Source organism: Macaca mulatta, chromosome 17 (genome assembly GCF_049350105.2).
Source record: "Macaca mulatta isolate MMU2019108-1 chromosome 17, T2T-MMU8v2.0, whole genome shotgun sequence".
NCBI lineage: Eukaryota > Metazoa > Chordata > Mammalia > Primates > Cercopithecidae > Macaca > Macaca mulatta.
Genome location: NC_133422.1, coordinates 72804647 through 72829869, shown reverse-complemented (window position 1 = coordinate 72829869; position 25223 = coordinate 72804647). Strand labels below are relative to the sequence as shown.

At 36.6% G+C, this 25223-nt stretch overlaps 1 long non-coding RNA gene across 1 annotated transcript in view; it reads right to left on the bottom strand.

Moving 5' to 3' along the window:
- The window catches only part of LOC106994331 (uncharacterized), a 43002-nt gene extending 20135 nt beyond the window's left edge, over positions 1–22867 (bottom strand). Inside the window, exons 1-4 of the long non-coding RNA XR_001440880.3 lie at positions 22808–22867; positions 21992–22078; positions 4739–4897; positions 2813–2933 (exon numbers count right to left, since the gene is read on the bottom strand). This is a non-coding gene — a long non-coding RNA (uncharacterized LOC106994331). The remainder of the gene's footprint in view (positions 1–2812; positions 2934–4738; positions 4898–21991; positions 22079–22807) is intronic.
- Between the last annotated feature and the right edge of the window lie 2356 nt (positions 22868–25223).

Below are 25223 nucleotides of genomic sequence, written 5' to 3'. Positions count from 1 at the left end.
TAGCTCACTATCTCTAGTACTCAAATTCCAATAATTCCTTGGTTATACTGGAATTTTCTACTTTGTCTTTGACCCTAATTCCATTCAAATTTTTACTTTCCTGCTTTAAGCTTATATTCCTTGAACTCTGCGTATAACTTCCTATTATATATCCTCAGTCACCTGCCGCTGTGCTCTTAGACATACTCTCCTCACCAAACTCCAAACTTAGTTGGATCCAACTCTTTGCCTACTCTATGTATAACAATGCCCTAAACATTACTGGAGAAAAGTACTCAACCATGCTGATCTTAATTTATATTCATTTCTTTTATTTATAGTATTTTTATTCCATCTTATTTCTTACTCTCCAATTTTGACATTCTATAATTACTTTTCTTGCTGTTGATGTTTTTTTCATAAAGCCTGTGATGATGTAAATGAGCCCTCATGTTAACCAATATGTCTATATTAATAAAATCATACAGCGTATATTCTTTTCTGGCTGGCTTCCCCTACTTGGCATAATTATTTTTAGATTCACTCATACTGTATCATGTATTAATTGTTTATTCATTTTGTTGGTGAGTAGTATTTCACTGTAACATAATTTGTTCTTCTATTCAGCTGTTGATGGATACTTAGATTGTTTCTAGTTTTTAAATATTTTAAATAAAGCTACAATGCACATTTATCTACAAGTTTTTTGGGGGCTCAGGTGACCCTTCTGCCTTGGCCTCCCAAAGTTCTGGGATTACATGTGTGAGCCATGGCACCCAGCCAGATCACATCTTTTTATCACTAAGTAACTTGAAACCCATGAGTGGTAATTACTCAGTAAGATCACTGGGTAATTATCTGGATATACTGCAGTTTGTTTATCTATTCACTTATTGCAGGATATCTTGCTTCCTTCCAAGTTTTGGCAATTATGAATAAAGCTTCTGTAAATACTTATGTGCATATTTTTGTATGAATATAAGTTTTCAACTTATTTGGTTAAATACCTAGAAATGTGATTGCTGGATCCTACAGTAAGACTATATTTAGCTTTGTAAGTAATCACCAAGCCGTCTTCCAAAGTGGCTGTACCATTTTGTATTCCCACCAGCAATGAATGACAGTTTCTCCTGTTCCACATCTTCATCAGCATTTGATGTTAGCAGTGTTTGGATTTTCACCATTATAATATGCATGTAGTAGTGTTGCATCATTGTTTTACTTTGCAATTCTTTAATGACATAATGTTCATCATATCTTCATAGCTTCTTTGCCATTGGTATATCTTCTTTGGCGAGGTGTCTATTCAGAATTTTTTGCCAATTTTTCAACTTATATAGTTTTCTAAAAAAAATTGTTGAATTTTAATAGTTACTTGTGCATTTTGGATACAAATCCTAATTTTTTATTATGAGTTGATGCTTTATCTGTAGGTATACTGTGAGGTCTAGGGGGAACATGTATCATCATTGACTAGAATTGTGCTTGCTTCTGTTCTACTCCGTGGGGCAGAACAGATCCCTGATAAATTCAGTTTCTTAACTAGATGTCATCTAGACATCTCTGTTGTAGTAAATTCAAATTCTATAGCTGAATGAGAAAAGATTGTAACTGCAAGTTTTTGGGAGGAACCTATTTTCTCATCCTTAGCTGGGGCTGAAACTGACAAAGGCCCCAATGTATTAGACAGGGCCCACCAGAGAGACATAACCCACAACATCAACAGCAACAACAATACATACATACATACATATATATATATATATATATATATATATATATATATTTTTTTTTTTTTTTTAATATTTTTTAAAAATATTTTTTCCTTTCTTTTTTTTTTTGAGACAAAGTCTTGCTCTGTCGCCCAGGCTGGAGTACAGTGATACAATCTCGGCTCACTGCACTCTCTGCCTCCCGTGTTCAAGTGATTCTCCTGCCTCAGTCTCCCAAGTAGCTGGGATTACAGGCACCCACCACCATGCCCGGCTAAATTTTGTATTTTTAGTAGGGATGGGGTTTCACCATGTTGGCCAGGTTGGTCTGGAACTCCTGACCTCAGGTGATCCACCTGCCTTGGTCTCCCAAAGTGCTGGGATTACAGGCATGAGCCACCACGCCTGATCTAAGTCTGATTTCTCTTAAACCTTTGCAGTCCTTACACAGAGTAGGCATTCAATAAAGGTTGTTTGACTTTAAAAAGTCTAATATTGAATGATGAAATAAACGAATGATGTGGTTGACCCATCATATAGCTAAGCCAAATAGATCCTTAAAATAAAGTTTACTTTTAAGCTGAGAGCTTGCATTCTCACTAGTAATTGAAAATACAGCCTTCAAATACAGCTGGGCATTTCTATTTGGGGAATAGCTTGTGAAGCTCGGGAACAATGTTATATATTAATTCTCTGGGAATGCTTGGTATACAACCACCATACAGGTGTTTCCTGTTGAGACTCCAAGTTCCCATGCAAGAACTTAGAGGACAACTGAGAACAAAACTTAGCCTGCTTAATTATATCTGCCCAGTGTGCTGCATAAAAAAGTCATTGACCAAAAATAACATGTTTAAGTAATGTTCAAGTTGAGATACAGAGCAGCAGCAGTCAGGAAATTCAAAATTAAATCTGATCTCCACCCTTCACTTGCCTCATTGTGCCCAGGCAGCACCAAGGTCAGAAATTAATTGGAGAAACTGCAAAACACATAGCCTGCAATATTTCAGCACAGTAAGGTCAAGGGGAAAATTTAGTTAAAACCTTATTACAGTAGTTTACAGAAACACATTACCGTGAATATGAAATTAGAGTCTTGGCTTGATGGATGTGTCACCTACCAGGGTAATTTGTTGGGAATGATTTGAAATGTAAGTGAACATAATTAGGCTTCTGTTTTATGGTAGTCTGGTCATTTGTCTCCAGGTGCACTTGTCTCTGTAGATTTGACACTGCAGATGCCTAGAATATAATGAGGCATGTTTCAGTCACTCAGTTTTAAGTTAGTATTTGGGCAACTGTGGATTACAAGAGGACCTTAGAGTTGACCATAAAGTTGCAGTTAATATTTTCATGCATAATTTTTTTTCTGTAGAATCCTAAGTATAGGATAAAATCTCAAGGGTAATATTACCTTGAAAGCCAGTGGAATACTACAATACTACAGTGAAGCCCTTAGTCAGACTTCCCTAAAATGAAGGAAGCCACACCCACCTGGAATTATAAATGACTACCTGATTATTAAGTATGTGAAGAAAAGTATTCTCTGGATTTTAGACCACCCTTTAGGTATATTAATACTTTTCTTTTAGAAGTCTTTGTAATTCTGGCCAAGTTTATCAATGTCTTCCTATTTATTTGAGACACTGCTGCTTAGTGTTAATTGCAGTATCTTCTTTAAATACAGAAAACAATATATCTTTTCTTTAAGAAGCTTAAGGAAAAGAGTAAAAGGGAAACAGTTGTAGAAAATCAGAGAGTATCAGAATCTGATTTCTTTCATACAATGTTTAGTCATCTATGATATACTAATTGAAGATTGTTATTTGATTTACACTAAAGATTCCAATTATGCCTACAAAGGTTGAAAGTGAAGATAAATATACCGTTAACTCAGAATAGCTGTTTCCTAAATCATTGTTATTTCTCTTTTCATTATAAAATTTAAACTAGAATAATTTATTTTGAGTTTAAATCACCTTTATTTATTTTTAATTATTCAAAATAAACATTGTCCCAAAAATAGATTTAGGTAACTTTTTTAAAGACATATTAATTGATATTCATATTTGTAATGTGTCTTTCAAAGTGAGATTGAACATTTCTAATACATTGTGCTCCAATTAGCAACTGTTCATGGATGTTGCAACTGCCTATATTACTTGGTATGGAAAAGATAAAATTAACCAGAAAAAGTACCATAAATTAAATATTCCTTTAAAAGTCAGATTAAGTAAGAAAATATATTTCATTGCTCTACAATATTTTTTAAAATACAGATAAACCTAAACTTGTTTCAGAATTAAATCTGTTGTTTAATTTCTACATCACATGTATGAATGAGTTTGACTACTGGGGTTGCTGTGTTTATTCTTTTCTCAAGAGATCTGGGAGAAGGGATCATTATGAGGTTGTGCCATGTTGCTAGGCAGACGGGTTCAGCATTCAGATATTCTAGCTGTTCTAGCGACTTTTCAGTTCTCTGACTTTCTCATTAAATTTTTGTCTACTGTCTTCTATACTTCTAAATAGCGGACACACACATAATGATAAATGTGTTATGGGAATGACTAGTTCCCTCTCTACCAGGGAATTACATAAGAACAATTCTGTATTCACCATTTTCAGGCACAAAAGCAGAATAAAAGCCTACCCCAGTGTGACCTGCTGCACAAAATACCTTTTGTTATCAACTTAAGTGCTCTTCTGAATCCTCAAACCACCCATTGACAGATTTTCTTTTTCCCACATACATAATTTATAAGTCATCTAATTAATTTTTCATAAGTTAAACAACTGTTAATATTAGTTCCTGGCCTTCATGAATGGCAAAAATTAATTTTTTCCCTAAATGCATTTGCAGTGCCTTCTTCACTTTCTCCAATGCTATCCAGAGCAGAGACTTGAATATTTGGAGCTTGAAGTTGAGGAGTGGTTTTAGAATTCAGTCTCTGGGCAGACAAAGGCTTTCACACTGTGAGCGAGTCTTAGCGGAAGATTGCTGAAGGGAAAATCCTGTACCACATGATATATCACTGACCACTGACCTTTCTCCTCTGTCCTTGTTACACAGAGAACTGAACCCCTTCTCTGTCTCCATTGATGAAGTATTTGACAATGACTGATAGTTTTGTGGTTTTCATAGTTGCCATTGCATTAAAATGCAGTTGCTGTTACATGGAGTCTCAGAGAGCGACAGAGTAAATCTGAAAGGAGCAAGGAAAAAATAATACAAAACCTTCATGTGTCAGAATACATCAAAACACACCATCTCAAATTATGAGTAACTCTTAAGTTTCTGGTACATAGCAGGAACGAGGAACAAGCATCGACTACAGAAAATAAAACTATTTGAAATACAAACCTGGGCTCCTGGGTTGAAGGGGAGAGGTTAGATGTTAGACCACATGGAGAGACTTTGATGGCTTTTCTCTTCTCATTTGGGTCTGAGATAGGACTAAAATCCTCAGTTTGAGATCAGACAAGGGGCTAGTAACCTGATCCCAAGAGTTAAGTAGAAACCCACCCAAAAAGTGGTTAGAAAGTACAAGAAGACCTCAGCTCCTGCCTCTCCTCTCTAAAGTCACTAAATCCAATGGACACCCTAATGTGTCTCCTGAATCTGTTTGCTTCTTTCATACTCACAGCCACTACTCTAGTTTGGCCACTATAATCTCTTCCCTGGATTCATTCCATCACTGGTAACCTGACAGCCCATCTCTTCTTTCCCTACTCTCTTACATGAATAAACATCCTGCAGCACAAAACTGTGTCTCTATCCTGCTTAAAACCCTTTATTAGCTTTCCGGTGCTCCTAGGATGAAGACCAAAACCCTCCACGTGACTTATAAGGCTGTGTGTACTAACTCCTGTTCACACCTTGTTCCAGCAGTGAGAAAGTCTACACAAACCTACCTCCAACAGCCCAGGAAGCTGAGACACTGAAGAAAGAGACTAACAAATACAGTTTCTTAGAAATAAATATTTAATAGGGACATATGAACAGAAGCCACGTCTGCATCTCGGTTGACCATGAGACAAGATGTTGGATCTTCTCACTGTTACCTCGTATACTCAGGGTTTATAAACCATAGAGAAGGAATGTGTAGGATAATTGAACTGGACCCCTCAATGAAAGGCAAGAATGCTATGTTAATCTGCCTAAGGGCAGGATGTATGGTCAAGGTTGTTGTGACCTCAGGGCAGAATTTACAGTGACAGTAGATGAAGTAGAAATCTCAGAGGCATTCTCAGAATCAATGTTAATTAGAAGTCAACATGGCAGATTTGCATCCAAGATGGAGTTGCTTTAGTCTTCACGCACTGTAGCCTGGATGTTCCACATTGCCCTCAACCCCTGCTGTACTCTCTCCTAAGAAACCTCCTTCCTTGACTCTGCACCTGGACACCTTTTCATCAGCACCTGGGCTTTAATACAAACATAATTTCTTCAAGGAGATTTCTGACCTCTCAGTCTGGGTTACCTGCTTCTTCCATTACATGCTTCCTTATCATTGTTTGTGCTCTCTGTAGTGCGCTACATCATACTGCATCGTAATTGCTACTTTACTTGTTACTTGCCTGTTCTACCCACTACACCACAAAGAATTTAGTTTTCAAACCATTTGAAAGCAATACCTCCCCTTCCAGAGAAGGCTATAATGAATCAGGACATAAAACTCAAAGGCAAATTAAGTAATAGTAAAACATTGTTATTATCAACTTTTATCCATTGACATTCTTATATAAGAAAATATATTTGAATTTATCAGATTATCCCACTTCAATTTTTCTGATTCTTAAACTTCTTTCACAATAATATGTAGTCTTATGAGTTCTCTGAAAAGTTTCTTATATCATTTCATATTTCTGAGTGGCATATGGTAAAGAAGTGGCCTTTAGTAAAGAAAACACAAACTATTTTGTTTTATATTCATTCATTAATAAAGATTCATTATAGGGCTTATTTTATAACTTTTGGACCTTTCAACACAGTTAAAGAAAATTCTGGACTTTTTCTATTTAAGTGATGCATGCTTATTGATTTTTTAAAAATTAGTTAAGAAGAAAGCATTACTTGTTGACTACACATTTTTGTTGAATTTTTTGGTTATATCACTTTTGTTTGAGGGACAAATATTTATTAAAGAAGATTGAAATTTATGTGTTATGACATCAACAACAGATAAATTATGGAAGCAGAAATTATTTACTAGAGCTAAAATAATTATCTGGTTATGTTTTTTAATGATAAAAGAATACAAGCAATGGTCTACACATTGCAAGTAAAGATCTGCTTCATTTTTCTCAAAATAAAAACCAAAATTGAAAATGACTTTCATTACACTTTCTGTTTGTAACATGAGTTTAAAATACTAGTGACATCTTGATGCCTGATAAGAGGATTTTGATTAGATGCATGAAATTTTCAGATTATAAAGATCATTATAAGCAACTGTTCAGAATGATTATATTTTATACTTTACACACACACACACGCACACACACACGCACATCTGTTACTTTAACACAATGAAATTTACTTGACCTTTGTTATAGTCCAATGTATGTGTTCCTAGTCAGCCTGCCATCTTCCATGTGGTTATTTGGGGACTCAGACTAGAGCCTAAGAATCCTCTGCCTATTGCGAGCAGATGAAGAGAAGAAACCAGACAATGTACATTGTCTATAAGTGAGAACAAGTTACACAGCCACACTTGACCGTAAGGGGTGCTGGGAAATGCAGTCCTGGCCTAGGTAGCTGCCTCTCAGTGACAGGTTTGAAAGAAGACACACAAATATTTGGTAGACAGTTGCCATGTCTACTGCAAAGAGAGAAAGAGAGAAAAAGAGAAAGAGAGACAGAGAGAGAGGGAGAAAGACCATAAGCATGTATATATTTTTGATGTATAGATAAAGGATGTGACTTTACTAGTAACAAGTCTGTGTCACTTCTTGATGATCTGATAGTACACCACAAATAATTTAGTTTTCAAAAAATCCTCCAGAAAATGATGTTGAAAGTACTTAATGTAAACTCCCCATACAAATGTGTCACACACGAAATTCTAACTTGAATTTAGGAGGAGGACACCAATATCTCATAATTGCATGATACTGTATTTATTTTGTGTTTATTGGAGATTTGGGATACTTTTTTATAAGAATGAATTTGAGCAAATATTAGATATTCATTATACAACATTCCAGCTTAAGTCGTCAAAGACTCTATATTGATACAGACAACAAATTTATGTGCTCTATGTCAGTTAGTTGTGTAGCTTCCAGGTGTGTGCTGTCTTATTACAGGGAAGAGAAGCAGTAGGAACTAGGGCTGAAGATGCTTGTTTTCACGCAGAAGAAAAGATCTGGTTTAACTCTCCAGACAGGACCCAGTTCCACCTCCTCTCTTTACATGAATGAATAACTGAAAGCCGGGGTTTTGCAGAGTTATCTTTGTATACCTCCGGTCACAGTGCCTGGGAAGTCATAGGCACATTAGTTTTCTAACAATGAGTTACAACTTACCACAACTTATTGGCTCACACCACTACCCATTCATTATCTCATAGTTCTGTAGGTCAGAAGGAGGGAGAGATTCAACTGGGTTCTCTGCTTAGAGACTCACATGACCAAAATTAAGGAATCAGGCAAGCTGTCCTGTTATCTGGAAGCTCTGGAGAACAACACACCTCCAAACTCATTCAGGGTGTGGGCCAAATTCAGTCCCTTGTGCTTGTAGGACTAACATCCCCATTTCCTTGCTGGCCTGTTTTCTTTGCCATGTGGCTCCCTCCATCTTCAAGCCAGCAGTAGTGCATCAAATCCGCACATTTGGAATCTCTCTGACTTCCTCCTCTGCCACCAGGAGAAAACTCTCTGCTTTTAAAGAACCCATGTGATTAGGTTAGGCACACCCAGTACTCTCTATTTTAATGTCAACAGATCAGTAACCTTATATCTGCAAAACACCTTTTGCCACATAGCATAACTTAATCAAAGGAGTAACACCACATAACAAGGGGCATGGGAGTCATGATAGAATTCCACTTAGCACAGTAGAGGTAGGGTTTGTAACTCCTCCCACTGTAGTGCTTTGTAGTGGATATCACCTTGTGGACAAGGAAGAAATTCTTCCTGATGTCCAAGGTACAGGGGTATGCCTTATGTAGATTAGCACTACTTGTCCCAAAGCAAGCATAATATTTCTCCTCTGCATCATACAGGGAACCTCCTACTCTCGGATTTATACTGTTGTACCTGGAGAAGCTTCCTGAGACAAGTTGACCTTTCTGTTCAATTCCTAGCACGTTTCTACTTAGGGATCAATTAGTCAAAATTCCTTATAAGTCTTCAAAACTTCTTTTCTTCTCTGTCTAAACACCTCCTTCTAGGTAATCTCAACCTGACCCCCAGTTTTAAATACAAGTATATACTGTGACTATACTATATAGTTCTGATTCCTTTTCTGAAATCTATTCTACCTTCTTGAGATGTCCACCTGGATATTTATAAGATATATAATCCTTCACTCTTATTTTCCACATACCCTAAAACTGCTCTGAGCCTTCTCCAAACCAGTAATTGGCAATACCATCAACCTAACTTTTTAAGCCAAAAGCATGAGTCATTCTCAATTTCTCTCTTTCTCTCCCTCTCATCAGAATTCCATCAGCAAGTCTTATCTATGCTATGTCGAAAATATGTTTCAAAGCCATCTATTTCTAAATAATTGAATTACATTATCACTATTTTGCAACTGCTAATTTAGAGATCTGAGTGATGATTATCAACAATTGTTAACATCCAGGAAAGAGACACTCAGATATTGTGTGCCTCCTGATGGAAGGACATTTGGCAAAGAAAAGAAAAAAAAAATTAAACCTGAATCCAATTAAACTTTTAGCTCTAACTTCTTACAGAAAACACAGGGGTTAGAGGAACACATAAAATAACACCCTTATGATGCAATTAGGTAAGTCCAAATTGACAAACACTCTTAATGAAGCCATACAAATTCTTTAATGAATAAGTTACAAGGAAAAGAAAATAACAAGAGAGACATAAATGTGACATCAACTAAATGCAATATATGAACATAAGAACCTTGACTCAAATAAATCATTAAAAAGTCATAAGACAAAGAAATTTGAACACTGACAGGATATTTGATAACACTAGGGTAGTGGGGAATAGAGAATGAAGAGAGGATAGAACAATTCATAAGTTACTAGCATAAATAAAAGATAAATATTTAAGGTGAGGGGCATTCCAATTACCGTGATTTGACCTTTACACATTATATGAATGTATTAAAATATCACATTTACCCTTAAAATATGTACATCTATTATGTATCAATAAAAAATACATACATACATACATAAAATTAGACATATTAGCAGTAAAGTTGTACTTGATAAAAGTTGTTACCGATTAAAATCTAACAGAAGAACTGAAAAAAAGGTAAGGATTATTGTCCATCTTTAGGCATAAATTAGTATAGTATTCAAAATATAAATCCTTGTCTATTAAACATTTACATTGTAATATTTATGGGTGAAATGATATAACATTTTATATTTGCTGCAAAATAATCTGGAAAATTTGGTGAGCTATAAAAGAAACACAACTGGCAACAAGTTGATAATGGTCAAATGTGAGTGATGGGTGTGTCAGAGTTTATTTTACGATTTTTTTCTAAATTTGTATACATTTGACATTTTCCTTAATAAAAAGGCCTTTAAGACCATCACTTCTTGCCAGCTCCACTATTGCCACCTCATCAGTGCCACCATCCTTTCTTGCCTGTGAGGCATATGGGAGTGCCTACCTGGGTACTCCCTTTATCCATGGTAGCCTCCTTTAATCCAGCCTCTTCATAGTCAGAGTGATCATTAAAAACTCAAATCAGCCAGGTGTGGTGGCTAATGCCTACAATCCCAGCATTTTGGGAGGCCGAGGTGGGTGGATCACCTGACACCAGGATTTCAAGACCAGCCTGGCCAACATGGTGAAACCCTGTCTCTACTAAGAATACAAAAATTAGCCGGGTATGGTGGCACACGCCTGTAATCCCAGCTATCTGGGAGACTAAGGCAGGAGAATCGCTCGAACTCAGGAGGTGGAGGTTGCAGTGAGCCAAGATTGCACCACTGCACTCCAGCCTGGACAACAAGAGAGAAACTCTGTCAAAAACAACAACAGCAATCATATCCCATCTTCTTCACCTTGTCTCCTTTAATGACCTTCCCCAAACTTCTCATTCAACTGAAATAAAATCTAAACCCCAGACCCACAAGGTCCTTCGTAATCTGGACCCTGAACGTCTCTTCAAACTCATCCTACATGTCTCTTCCTGATCCTCTGGTCACCCGGAGGTTCTTTCTGTCTCTCAAACATGCAAGCTATTTCCTTCTCAGGGCCTTTGTCCCGGCAATTCCCTCTACCTGAAAGACTCTTCCCTGAGCCCTCTGAGGGGCCTGCTTCTTCCTGTTCTGGTTTCAGGGAGGCCTTTCCTGGTACCGCCAAGCAAAAGGAGCCATTCTGTCATTGTCCATCACACAAGTCTGTTTCTTTGCTATTATTTTATCACTGATATTTAGGTAGCCAGTTTGCTCATCTATTTTTACCCACTAAAATATAAGCCTTATTTGCACCAAAAAGAGGACCTTTTTCTATGATATCCCCTGTACCTAGAGCTGCCACTCAGCAAATACTATTTGAATAAATCAATGAATTAATTTATACAAGATCTAAGTTTCTGTTTCAGTTCTACATTTGTATGAGTCTTGTTTTAGTTAGCATGTGACCAGGAAGACTGTACAGAAGAGTTTAGCTTTCATCTTGTAGGCCTGTGACTTTGGGAATTAGCTTCTCCACACTTCTGCCTATTTCTCTGTAAAAGGAGGCTTCTGCTAGGTTATGAACATTAAATAAAATTTTATCCTTCATCTATCTATATTCCAAGTACCCCTTTCTATTGTCAGTAGTACTTAACACATTTTAAACTACATGTGAATTGATATTTGATTAAGTTATATACATTATATAATTAATATCTAACTCATCCTTGCTGTGAGAGCAAGGACCATATTTGTTTTCACTTGCGGTTGTATCCTAGTAAGTATCACAGTAATTGGCACATTCTAAGCTCAGTACTCATATATAGAATAAGGGAATAAGTGAGTAAGTGGATACCTATACTATGCCCAATATATAACAATTCCTCAATAAAGGGTACTTTTGTTATAATGGAAATGGTGGCAGTTCTCTTACCATTAACCCAAAGGATCTGGTGACTGAGGCCATACAACTAGATCTCTGAAATGATCATGTATCTCAAATGCCCCCGTTGCAGGCAAATAATTAGATGATAGGTTTCCCACACACCCACTGTAATCTCTGATGCCAACACTCCTGGTTTGACAGCTGAATTCTCATTTCCTTTGTCTCTGAGTCTGCCATGATCATCTAAGTCAGTTGGCCTGTGTGGCTTACTGCTCTCACTTCCTGTTTGCTTACTCATTATTAAACCATTTCCTGACTTCTATGTTTTTACCTCAGCCTGGGAACCTAAAACTGACTTTTCTTTGATTACTACCTGGCTTTCTAGGGCTTAAAATCCTGCCCTAACCTCTAAGTGCATGACAGCTTTCTGTCAAGAATAAAATAATGAAATAGAGTGGTAGAAACAAACACAATCCTCTTCTTTTATAGAATAAAATAGTAAGGAATGCTTCCTAGTACCTAACATATTTGGTTGGATCACAATATCACATTGCTGCATTTCATAAAAGCATTCTATTTATACTGCCTATTAAGTGCATTGGCATCGAAATGTACTTTTTATTGTACCTAACTAGATTTGTGTTTAAACTTTTTTTGCCCTCATCCACCTTAGATTGGCCCTTACTAATATCTTTTTTTAAATGAACCAATTTTCTCAAGGTCATTTTGTATTTTGTTTCTGATTTCTAGAATATTGGCACTGTCACTTAGGGTAATATTTTCTCTCAAGTATAATTTCTATTACTTTCATTCATTGAAATTACTATGCGTTTGAGCAGTATGTCTGTCTAAATTTGGAGAAGATCAATTATGTTAAATACTTCAAATATTTGAAAATGGAATTAAAGAATCTTTCAATAACAGTAAAATGTTCTCTCTCTTGAAACATATCTGAATTTGCCTACCATCAGAGACTTAAATGTAGAATAGACAAAACATAAGAAAAATTATTTAAGGAATATTTGTTATTAACTACAAGGACTAGGTTAACTGATATAGGATATGCTTTTTTAGTTTTACTTTGTGATTTTATGATTCTTATTTATAGCATCTCTAGGACTTTCTATCTGAATACAATTCATGTAATTGCATCCAAGTTATTCTCCTATTTAACACACAGGAGTTTTCATACTAATGTAGCATACTGATTTAACATTCCTTTTAAATACCATTTCATAATCTTAAGTTTATTTCTGAAAAGTTGATAAAATATCTTAAAGTTGGGTTATGTACATGTCCCACTCAAAATTTATATAGAAGGCACAAGAAATAGCTTCACTCACTGCAGAACAATTTTGACATCCTTGATAAGAAAGCAAGAAGCCAAACTGCATGCTGGGATAGTCTATCTTGAAAACAGTCCATGTTTTCACCCAAAGAGTCATCTGCAAAGACGCACAGACAGCTGCAGACCTGTTCTACCCAGAGAAGAGCCTTCCACAGAATCCTGATGAGGCTGCTGCCTGTAGTCCATGGGGTAATGGCTGACCTCCGACCCTGCCTGACAGCCAGCACTTTTGTGATCTTTCTGTGCAACAAGCCGAATTAGGCTATAATTGCTGCACAGACAATAGGCTGTAATTACACATTCACGTCCCAGAGTCTGATAGGAGGGAGATGATTGAGGCTGGAAGGGGACAAGGAGAAGTCAAAAAGTCAAAAGACAAACCCACTTTTTGATACTTTTCTCCAAAGTGTGGCTGTACTGTGGACTCCTCAAAGAGGAGAAAGAATCAAACCACACCGGAGAGCAACCACTTTTATTCAAAATACCATAAAAACATTACTTTCATGGACTTTAGTAGGTGTGATACACCAAATAAAAGCAAAGACAACCGTGGATCCCACAACTGTGGTTCTCTGCAGTTCTCTGCAGATGCTGTTTACTGTGACTAATCTATTTTAACTGGAAAGAAAAGGAAAAATGGAGCTATATAGGACTTAGGAGAGACAGGACATGTAGTCATATTTTTCAATATGTTTTACCATATCAACTACTTTAATTCTGGGAGTTATTCATTAGAGTGAGTCAAAGTTATTCTAAAAAAAAATTAAGCCTTATTTTTAAATATGCAAAACATTTACAGTAGCAAATTAAGTACCCTGAACGGCTTAAAAACACCCATAAAAATAGGTCTGCCTTTGCTGCCTTTGAGACCATCTGCAAAATTATTGGCACTTTTCACCCTCCCTATCCAAAGCTGTGGATCTACCAAGTAAGTTATAGTTTTCTCAGGAATGAGATAGCTTGTATTTGTTTCTGACATTTCTTTTCTGACATTTGCTTTTCCAGCATCTTCTTGAATGCCTTTAGAGCTAAACACTGACCTCCTAATGAGGCAGCCCATGCCATCTTGAAATAGTTCTGTTTGTTAAAAATATCTTCCTCAAGTTAAAAGAAAATGTTCTGGTTTAGTTATCATTCATTCACCCTAACCCTATATTTTGTATACCAGTCCTTGGTCACATTCCACTTGGAAAATCATTTCATATTTAAAGATAGCTATAATACTATCCCACCCTCACCCCAGCAAACATTCTCTGTTTGTTTTCTCTATGGCATGACTTCAACTCTTTTAGCAGTCTAATATGAATATATATCCATATGCTTTAAGGCACCTAGAACTTAAAACAATATTCCAGAAGTGATCTGATCAGGGCAAACAGTCTGGCACTGTTTGCACCATTTTTCTATTGTTCTGCTAATAAGCCTGGGATCACAGAGATTCTCTGAGCACCCACACCAAAGTGTTGCCTCTCTTGAAGTTTACTATAAGCCAAAGCCTCAGAGTGTTTTGTCTATATGCTAAACCAAATGTATACCTTCTCTCACCTGTTTTTACTTTGCTTTCTTGGACCCAAGGGCCAGTTCTTACATTTATCTTCATTAAATTTCATATTGTTCACATCAACCTAATAATACCAACTTTCACTATCATCCTAGACCATGATTCTGCCATTCAAAGTATAAGTACCAATCAAACGCTATTAATAGAATAAATTAAGCAAAACTGTCAGTAATACAAATGATCTATACTTTTGTACCAGAGGTTAGATAAAAATTATATGATTATACAATAAATCATTGGGACTGCCTTCTATATTTCATTCAAGGAAGTAGTTAAATGAACTAATCAGAGCCAAAGTCAACACTAGACATCTGCTAACATGATATTAATCCAGTGTTGGGGCATATGGCTTTGGAGTCAACCATCTTTTCATATACTGGCATCTCCTTTTACTTGCTTAGTGACCTTGAAAACTTTAATCTCTAATCTGCATTTTCTTTGTCTGTAAAATGACAATATATCTCTCATAGATTATATTAAGTGAAATAATGTGTACATTTAGTACAATGCTGGCACATAGTAAGTGCTCAATAAAAGGTAGCTACTAGATTATTATTATATAAACATTCCTTGAGTAAAATCATTCAACTCCTTTTAAATATATTTGTTTTATATCTAGTTCGTATTTTTCAATCTCATTCATTAAAATCTCATAAGAAAACTTGTCAAATGCCTTGCTAATGTCCCTAAACATTTGTCATTTATCTGCTATACATTCCTGATCTTTTAGTCAGGTAAGCCCATAAAAGCTGAACAAGAGTGTAGCTAAATGTGACTTCTTCCAAATGTCTTTGGGAATCCATGTGATAGCTTGGTAATTTTGCTTTAAATATGTATAGTCCTTTAAATGCCCACTGAGATGAATATTAAGTTCGTGTTTGAAATAAATATCCTTACAAAAAGTGTAAATTAGTTCAAGTTGTTTTCTAAATATTCATTCCCATATATAGTTCTTTAACCAAAAATCTTCTTAAAACTTATTTTAATGAGATGAAACAAAGAGTATATTCAGCATTTTATAATCATCTACTATACAACTTCTCATAAAATTATTTTCAGAATCCACCACAAAATTATATTTCAATCAGATTTCTTCTTCTACAAACCAGAGTAGGTATCCAACACGGGCAAATATGCTGACTGGAAGAATTAATTCATGGACTGATTTCAGTGAGATTGAATATTGGGTACAATCTCCACAACTTCTGGCAAATATCTTAATTCATGAATTGATTTCAGTGCAATGAGTTAATCCCTAATGGAGCAAGTCCCAAGACTTGAGAATAATTAATGTTACAAATTTAGGTAAACATAAAAATATATTGTATATACTCATCATCTGCCAACAAACCTCAAAATATCTAAGCAAATTTTAGTGTTATGCACCAAGGAGTGCACTGACAGAAGATCTGGGTTTAGCCACCATCGTTCAATGGATTTTCACCTTGAAGACTCATATTTCTCATAAATTAAATGAAATAAAATGTTTGGACAAAATAGAATTGAAAAAAATTCATATTAATGACAAAATTAATAACTATTATGTAATTACTGCCATTTCTTCCAGTTCTAAATTTTTGTCTTTGATTTTGTGACTTCCATGGACAAAATGACTCAGAGCTAATCGAGCACAAGTTAGAAGACATCTTTCACCTTGTCCAAGACTGATATGTCAATGTTAGTGCATCCTTTTCTGCCTACTTATCAAAACATACAAATATATAAAGATAGATGCATAGAGGAAAAGGGAGAAAATTGAATTCTTAATCGCAAAGCATTCCTCCATTAATCTCCATTGCTCTTCTCTAGTGATTTTTTTTTTTTTTTTACATTTCGACAAGTAAAGTTCAATACTACCTTCCCACCCTGACCTTGTCTACCTCCCACCCCTTCCTTGTGACCACTATTTCCTCCCCAAATTGCAAAAAAAAAAAACAGGAAAACAGTATAGCATGATTGAATAAAGATGGAGATCAAAGTAAAGCCAGATGAATTGTCATGACCATGATTTATTCAACCAGGAAAAATGGTGGTGGGGGCAGTAATGTTGCAGAACCTTCAATTCTGGTTGTAACTGACTGAATACTTTATGAAAGATAATAATGTCTCACTCTAGGAGAAAGAAAAGCCAGCTGGGCACAGTGGCTCACACCTGTAATCTCTGCACTTTGGGAGGCCAAGGTAGGTGGATTAAGAGGTCAGGAATTCAAGAGCAGCCTAACCTAGATGGTGAAACCCCGTCTCTACTAAAAGTACAAAAATTAGCCAGGTGCAGTGGCAGGTGCCTGCAATCCCAGCAACTTGGGAGGCTGAGGCAGGAAAATCTCTTGAACCCAGGAGGCAGAGGTTGCAGTGAGCCAAGATCGCACCACTGCACTCTAGCTTGGGTGACAGAGCAAGAGTCCATCTCAAAATAAATAAATAAATAAATAAATAAGTAAAATAAAAAATAAAGAAAAAAGAAAATTACCAACAATAAAATGTCCAGGACCAGATGGATTCATAGCTGAATTCTATCAGACATTCAAAGAAGGATAGGTACCAATCCTATTGACACTATTCCACAAGATAGAGAAAGAGGGTATCTTCCCTAAATCATTATATGAAGCCAGTATAACCTTAATATCAAAACTGGGAAAGGACATAACAAAAAAAAAAAAAAAAGAAAAGAAAAAAAAGAAAACTGCAGACCAATATCCCTTGTGAACATAGATGCAAAACTCCTTGGCAAAATACTAGCTAACAGAATCCAATGGCATATCGAAAAGATAATCCACCATGATCAAGTGAGTTTCATACCAGGGATGCAAGGATGATTTAACATACACAAGTCAATAAATGTGATACACCACATAAAAAGAATTAAAAACAAAAATCACATGATCATCTCAACAGATGCAGAATAAAATCTAGCATTGTTTTATGATTAAAACCCTCAGCAAAACTGATATACAAGGAACATACCTCAATGTAGTAAAAGTCATCTGTAACAAACCCACAGCCAGCATAACACCGAAAAGGGAAAAGGGAAAAGCATTCCCTTTCAGAATTGGAACAAAACAAGGATGCTCACTCTCACCATGTCTGTTCAACATAGTACTGGAAGTCCTTGTCAGAGCCATCAGGCAAGAGAAAGAAATAAAGGGCATCCAAATCAGTAAAGAGGATGTCAAACTCACTGTTTGCATAGGATATGTTTGTATACCTAGAAAACCCTAAAGACTCGTCCAAAAACCTCCTAGAACTGATAAATGAATTCAACAAAATTTCAGGATGCAAGATAAATGTATACAAATCAGTAGGTCTGCTATACACCAACACAAACCAAGCTGTGAATCAAATCATGAATTCAACTCCTTTTACAATAGCTGCAAAAAATAAAATAAAATACTTAGGAATATACCTAACCAAGGAGGTGAAAGACCTCTAGAAGGAAAACTACAAAACACTGCTGAAAGAAATCATAGACAACACAAACAAATAGAAAAACATTCCATGCTCACGGATGGGTAGAATCGATACTGTGAAAATGACCATACTGCCAAAAGGAATCTACAAATTCAATGCAATTCACATCAAAATGTCACCATCATTCTTCACAGAACTAAAAAAAACAATTCTAAAACGTATATGGGACCGAGAAAGAGCCTGCATAGCCAAAGTAAAACTAAGCAAAAAGAACAAATCTGGAGGCATCACATTAACTGGCTTCAAACTATACTGTAAGACCATAGTCACCAAAACAGCATAGTACTGATATAAAAATTGGCACATAGACCAATGGAATATAACAGCGAACCCATAAATAAACTCAAATGTGTACAGTGAACTGATCTTCAACAAAGCAAACAAAAACATAAAAGTGGAGAAAGGATCCCCTACTCAACAAACAATGCTGGGATAATTGGCAAGCCACGTGCAGGAAAATAAAACTGGATCCTCATCTCTCACCTTATACAAAAATCAACCAAGATGGATCAAGAACTTAAATCTAAGACACGAAACTATAAAAGTTCTAGAAGATAACATTGTAAAAACCCTTCTAGACATTTGGCTTAGGCAAAGACTTCATGACCAAGAACCCAAAAGCAAATGCAACAAAAACAAAGATAAACAGGTGGGACTTAATTAAACTAAATTAAATTAAAGAGCTTCTGCACAAAAAAAAGGAAAAGTCAGCCATTAGAGTAAAAGACAACCCACAGAGTGGGAGAAAGTCTTCATCATCTATGCATCTGACAAAGGACTAATATCTACAAGGAAGTCAAACAAATTAACAAGAAAAAAACAATCCCATCAAAAAGTGGGCTAAGGACATGAATAGACAATTCTCAAAAGAAGATATACAAATGGCCTTCAAACATATGAAAAAATGCTCAACATCACTAATGTGCAGGGAAATGCAAATCAAAACCACAATGTGACACCACCACCTTACTCCTGCAATAATGGCCATAATCAAACAATCAAAAAATAATAAATGCTGGTGTGGATGCTATGGAAAGGAAACACTTCTACACCACTGATGGGAATGTAAACTAGAACTAGTAAAACCGCTATGCAACACAGTGTGGAGATTCCTTAAAGATCTAAAAATGGAACTACCATTTGATTCAGCAATCCCACTGCTGGGTTTCTACCTGTAGGAAAAGAAGTCATTATACGAAAAAGATACTTGCACCCACGATTATAGCAGCAAAATTTGAAATTGCAAAAATATGAAACCAGCCCAAATGCCCATCAATCAATGAGTGGATAAAAAAATTGTGGAATATATATATATATATTCCATATATACATATTCCTATATATATATATTCCACAATTTTATGGAATTAAATGTGTATATATACAATTTCACTGTGTGTGTATATATATGTGTGTGTGTGTGTTCTCACTCATGAGTAGAAGCTAATTTATGAAGATGTAAAGGTATGAGAATGACACAATGGACTTTGGGGACTTACGGGTGCTCACTCTCATCATGTCTGTTCAACATAGTACTGGAAGAAGTGGGAGGGAGGTGAGGGATAAAAGACTACAAATCGGGTTCAGTGTATACTGTATACTACTTGGGTGATCGGTGCACCAAAATCTCACAAATCATCACTAAAGAACGTACTCATGTAACCAAATAACACCTGTTCCCCAAAAACCTATGGAAATAAAAATAATAATAATAAAGGCCTTAAAGTCAGCATAGTCTGACTTTTCTTTACACATTTTTTCAGTGTAAAATATGTGTCTAATATCAAAATATGGAAATAACATGAAAAAATGGGAAAAAGAAAAATGCATTGTTTAATATCACTACTTGTCAATAATTATGGTTAATGTTTTTTGATATCTTTTCAATCTGCTTTTTCTACCAAGTCTTTAGAAGAAGAAGAAAAAAAATAACTTGGGGGTCTTACATAAAGCATTCCGTATCCTGCTTTCAAGTGTTACACTTATTTCACTTACCATAATGGCACGTGTTTTTCATTATATTTGTAAGCATTATTTTAATGGCTATGTTATTCTTTAAGTGTAAAGACAAGAAATCCCTTTACTGTTTGATATGGGTTGGCTCTGTGTACCCACCCAAATCTTATCTGCAACTGTACTCTCATAATTTCCACAAGTTGTGGGAGGGACCCTGGGGGAGATAATTGAATCACGGGGGTGATTCCCCCATACTGTTTTCATGGCAGTGAATAAGTCTCAGGAGATCTGATGGTTTTATCAGGAATCTCTGCTTTTGCATCTTCCTCCTTCTCTCTTTGCTTGCTGCCAACTATGTAAGATGGGACTTGCTCCTTCTTGCCTTGCACCATGATTGTGAGGCTTCTTTGTAAGTCCAATTAAACCTCTTTCTTTTGTAAATTGCCCAGTGTTTCTTTATCTGCAGCTTGAAAACGAACTAATGCACTGTTCCTCTATACTTTTACTTACAGTTTGTTTCCAATTGTTTGTTATAAATCATACTGTGGTGAACATATTGAGACACAATTTGTTCTCATTATTTCCTAATGATATATTCTCAAAAGTGGAATTGCTGGGCCGCAGTTATATGTTAAGCAGCATAGTAAGGTTAACAGACAATGTAATTAAAACTCCAGATATGGGAGTTCAAATTCCAGCACTTTTTTCTAAATTACTTTGTAACATTGGTCAAATGAGTTCATTGATCTGGTCTTCAGTTTCCTCACCTACAATATAAGAAGGTTAGACTAAATTATTCGTATTTTAGGGTGCCTACCTTTGTTATCTATGAGTGCATAACAAATTATCCACAAAACTGTGGCTAAACCAACAATTATTCTGTTATTTTCGATGATTCTGTGGGTTGACTGTGTCTCAGCTGTATCATCTTCTGCTGGTCTTGCTCATAAATCCTTACACAACTGCAGTCAGATGGGAGTTCCATATTCAATATCCAAGATGGAATGTCCAAGATGGATACACTCATGTAGCTAGCACCTTAGCAGGGATAGCTGGGATCAGCTGGGATCCTAGGAAAACTGGGCTTCCTTCTCTCTCCCTGTAGCCTCAGGGTGTCCCCTCTTCATATGACCTCTCTATAGAGTATTTTCATGTTGTCTCTCCATGTGGTCTCTCCTTCAGGGCAACAGAACTTCTTATGTGGAAACTCTGGCTCTCAGAAATTCAAATATATCATCACTTCTACCACCTTCTCTTGCAACAGCAAGTCACAGGATCAGCTCAGCTTCAAAATGAGAGGGACAATGCGAAGGCATGGATACTAGAGGCCATCTTTGGCAAACAGCTATCACATAGTACCTGACTGCAATAGGGTCCTTAGAGCTCTAGGACTTTAATTATGTGCAAATTTGCAATCCATATGTGGCAAGTGCTATGACAGTCTGCGTATCACATTAGGGACAATGTAGTGAATCTCTCTTATCAAGGATGTTTATTTTACTAGAACACTCAATTTATCAACCCTTCCAGGAAAGAAGTGAAAGTATTCACAGAAAGAATACTGGAAGCATTCTTTTACTTTTGGGGAAAAAAATAGAGAAGATTTACTCTACTTGTATTAAAATAATTGCACTATCCTCTTTGTGCTGACAATCTCTACATTTACATGTTAGCTATCTGCTGCACAGAAGATATACATCAATTGAAACTTCCCACACCCTACCCCAAGAAGAGTACCTGGTGGAAGATCCAACAGAGTCAGAGTAATGGAGTTTTCTTGCATGGAGTTCAGAAGACAGTAATTCTGACTGGGTTTTACTGACACTCCATATGACTGGGGAAACCAAAAAGAGATTAACCAGAAATGAGCCTTCAGAGCAATGAAAAATGAATCTCTTTTGCCCATCCTCACCTAATAAAGTATTCTGTTCCTTTCAACAGATTAATTTTATTATGCAATAGCTGGGTATATACACTAAGCCCTAGAACTAAGACTTCCAGGCTGTGATAAAACCAAATAACCATTGTTACAGACGACAAAGCCAGACTCAATAATATTTTATTAATCCTCAATGCCAAATTATAAATGCTTGAGAAAAATATCCTTTTTCTCTCATACTATGGGAAAATGTCAGCTTTTCATTAAGTCTATCTCTTAAAACTTAAACATTTGCTCTTTTTGCTGCCTAGCAGTGAGAACTAAAGCTTCAAGAGTGTTTTATTTATTTATATGGCATTTGCCTTGATGTTGCCCAAGTAATAATACATAGTAACAGAGACAGATGAGAGTTCTGTATCATCCTTTCCCGCAGGGCAAACCAGGCACAAATAGACCTCTAATGAAAAAATCCACAGAGCAGAACAATAAGTAACATGGAATAAAACGAGAAAAAACTTTCTAAACGCAGGCTTTGAAAATTACAGAACAGAAAAATCTCCTACTCAAAGTGGAGTAAGGCCTCTTCAGCTTTCACATTATACAGTGGGTTTTAGTTTCATTACTTGAATGAAGCACTTTAGCACTAACCAGGTTACCTCTAAATCTAATACAACCTTTTTTGGCTTCAAGGAATAGCAATGACTTCAATGGTGCTTTATTCATAAAATGGTACTCATTCCTAAGTAGCAGCTGAAATAGAGAGTTTTTTGGTATACATTTAGAGGGTACAAATGCCGTTTTGATTCATGAGTATATTGCACAGTAATGAAGTCTGGACTTTTAGTGTAACCATCATCCAAGGAGTGTGTGTTGTAATTTCTCATCCTTCACCCCCCTTTCTCATCCTTCACCCCCTAACACACACACAATTCCAAGTCTCCAATGTCCATTTTTACACACCCTGTATCCATGTGTACATATGACTTAGTTCCCATGCATAACTGAGAACATGTGGAATTTGACTTTTTGTTTTTGAGTTGAGATATAGAGATTTAAACAAAATATAAATATGATTACCCCAGATGTGCTTATTTCCTGCAAAGCAACTACCGATTTATTCAACAAATACCCTGTGATTGCCAACTACATGCCAGACACCATGTTAGATCCTAGGAATACATGAGAGAATAAGATATTGCTTTTGTCCTCAGGAAATGTTAGTCCAAAAGAAGCAATAGACCACTAAGCAGGCTGGGGCCCAGGGAAGTGATATCCAGTCAGTCTAGAGCTTCAGGGAAGGAGACCCAGAACTAATAGGTTCTGAGAAGGGAAAGATTCAGGAAAATTGGTCAAGGAAAGAGGAATGAGGTGAGTGAGCTGTAGGTAGCTGTAGGGGTACTGGCCCTCAGGGAGGAAGTTTCAAGCGAAGGAACATGAAGTGTAAAGGTGCTACGAGCCAAAGATGGCTCTGGGTGATCTCTAGACTTCTTAGATTCAGAAGCTAACACCTACCAGTGTGTACTTCAAAATATTCTATTCTATTTTATGTCTGAGAACAGAAATCACACATCCGTAAGGAGCCCTAAACATGGGTACATACCCATTGTTGTTTTTATCCTTATGTAAGTAAATCATGTTTCACCAGCTTGTCTCCTCACTGGCTACTAAAGGACCTTTTGTCTTGCACAAAATCCACTCCCTTGACCTTGTGCCATTATTTCTGTAGATCACCAGAGGGAATTAAAACTGTCCTCATATATTACTGCTTCCCAACCAGGGATGTTTTGCTTCCCAGGGGGACATTGGGCTATGTTGATGAGAAAACATGTTTGGGTAGAAGCCAGGGATGCTGCTAAATATCCTTTAGTATGTAAGACAACTACTACCTCAAAGAAGTATCTGGCCCAAAACATCAATAGTCAAGTGCTGTGGGCCACCACAGGTACTTCTGGAATATTGGGCAAGTCTAAACGCAGGACCTCTTACCTGGTATTCCATCCATGCAGCTATTTGGAGCTATTCCCCAGACCCTGGGGCTACAGGCCTCCTGTCGTCTGCTCTTGAGTGCATGTCACTGGTGGCTTATGCCACGTTGGGTTTCATACCTCTGATGCCTCCACATGTCCTTAGCCTTTGCCTCCAGAGGAGCTGCTTGCCCAGTATCTGCAGTTCCCACAGGTAATATGGTTTAAGTGGGCTTCATTATCACCACCGACCCCACAGAAATACAAACTACCATCAGAGAATACTATGAACACCTCTATGCAAATAAACTGGAAAATCTAGAAGAAATGGATACTTTCCTGGACACTTACACTCTTCTAAGACTAAACCAGGAAGAAGTTGAATCCCTGAATAGACCAATAGCAGGCTCTGAAATTGAGGCAATAATTAATAGCCTACCAACCAAAAAAAGTCCAGGACCAGATGGATTCACAGCTGAATTCTACCAGAGGTACAAGGAGGAGTTGGTACCATTCCTTCTGAAACTATTCCAATCAATAGAAAAAGAGGGAATCCTCCCTAACTCATTTTATGAGGCCAACATCATCCTGATACCAAAGCCTGGCAGAGACACAACAAAAAAAGAGAATTTTAGACCAATATCCCTGATGAACATCGATGCAAAAATCCTCAATAAAATACTGGCAAACCGGATTCAGCAGCACATCAAAAAGCTTATCCACCATGATCAAGTTGGCTTCATCCCTGGGATGTAAGGCTGGTTCAACATTCGCAAATCAATAAACATAATCCAGCATATAAACAGAACCAAAGACAAGAACCACATGATTATCTCAATAGATGCAGAAAAGGCTTTTGACAAAATTCAACAGCCCTTCATGCTAAAAACGCTCAATAAATTCGGTATTGATGGAACGTACCTCAAAATAATAAGAGCTATTTATGACAAACCCACAGCCAATATCATACTGAATGGGCAAAAACTGGAAAAATTCCCTTTGAAAACTGGCACAAGACAGGGATGCCCTCTCTCACCACTCCTATTCAACATAGTGTTGGAACTTCTGGCTAGGGCAATCAGGCAAGAGAAAGAAATCAAGGGTATTCAGTTAGGAAAAGAAGAAG